The sequence below is a fragment of the Lactuca saligna genome, chromosome 4 (genome assembly GCF_052625555.1).
Source record: "Lactuca saligna cultivar CGN05327 chromosome 4, ASM5262555v1, whole genome shotgun sequence".
NCBI lineage: Eukaryota > Viridiplantae > Streptophyta > Magnoliopsida > Asterales > Asteraceae > Lactuca > Lactuca saligna.
In genome coordinates, this window is record NC_136420.1 from 285,789,007 (window position 1) to 285,790,774 (window position 1,768).

The window sequence follows — 1,768 nt, forward strand, 5'->3', positions numbered from 1 at the left end:
TTTTATAGCTTGGATTATGGCATCCCTCTTCCAAGTTATAAAAGTATTGTGTTGGGTCCTAGCCTTAATATTTCATATTGGGTGTTATATTAACGACTTTAAATCAACTATCTTGAATATCTCCCAAAATATGTCTGGTTTAGACATTTATGATCTTCCCAAATCTCTTGAAACAAGCTTTTCTAAATGGAGATGATGTCCCATGGAAATCATACTTCTTTCACCTCCTCCAATTATTCTCCCCAACCCACAAGTTCTTGAAAAGTTTAAGGTCACTCAAACCGTATTGGCAAGCAAAGGTCTATATGTGATCACATCATGGAGATGAAGTCACATATTGACAAGCCGGGAGAGTTGGGTGTCAAAGTCTTGAGAAAGTTGGTGGTTCAATCACTTTCTAAGTCACATAGTGAGTTCCTTTGGGACTCCTATGCAACAGACTATGACAAGACCCTTAATGATCTTATCTATTTGCTTGGTACTGCTGAATCAACAGTGATTTGGAAGGCTAGTAAAGAAAATTTGATTAGAAGATCAACTTCCCAAAACTTGATGGACATTGAAAATGATGACACTGGAAATCCAGAAAAAAAATATTCTCTTCCCAATGGAAAGGGATCGGTCATAGTCAACTCGGTTGACCAAATGGTAAAGAGAAAGGCAAGTATGAGATAGTCCAGTACACCATTCCCAAAGAGTCCATATGTTTCTCTTGCCAAAGGAAGGGGCACTGTTTGCGAAGCTGCCTATGTACCTGAAAGATCATAAGGTTGATCAAGTCAAGAAGTTTGACTCTTCTTCAAGTAAAAGTCCACTATCTAACTCTATTAAGTCTCTATTCTGAGAATCTTGTTACATGATGTGACTAGGTCAGATGTTGATGTTTTAAGAATCAAAGAAAAGTGAATAAACTTAAAGGAAGTATATGCTTATTCTGATCGCGAAGATGGATTTCGATCACATGGTTCAGTTATCAAGAGTTTTAGTTGTTGCTTAGGAGTTCTGATATATTGCTTAGGAATAGATAACAATAATGTTTTCCATATGCTTTTTCACTGTAAGGATAAGTTTTTCCACAAAGTTTTAAAATTAAAGGATTTTTGATTTTATTTATTCTAAATATCCTTACCTTGGCATTTGTGGAAAATTGTTGCTTATATGATTCCATTGATAGCAATATTGGAAAAAAAATGAATTTGTTTCTTTCATTTGTGGTAATGTCTAATTTACCAAATAAGGAAAGATTCTCATCACCCAAGGTTTCAGTTGGATAGAAACTTGGAATCATGCAAGTTGTATAGTATGATGAATGAGAACTTTCGAGCATTGGAAAATGAAGACTAATTACTTGTTCACATGGATGTGTGAGTCAAGTAAAGGACTAAGGGATCGAGTACACATTCTTGTGCACTGATTAAGTCCACCACAAAAGATCGATAAGACTATTCATTATGATTTACTAAAGTTTAGTAAATATGATTATACTTACAGGCTTAAGTATAATTCTGAAACATTGGAAAATTTTCAGTGTATGAAAGAACGAATAAGAAGAATCAAATTAGGCAGAAGTATAAAAGTTTCTCAAATCTGAAAAGATGGGAGAATGCCTTAGTCTCATGTTTTAAGATCATATTAATGATTTTGAGACCTTATCACAATTCATCCTCTAAGTGCATTCTGATAGTTAAGAAGAGGAGCTATGAATTATTGAAGTGGTCAAATCAAGAAGATGATTCATATCTCGTTCCAAAAACAATTCTTAGAGTCA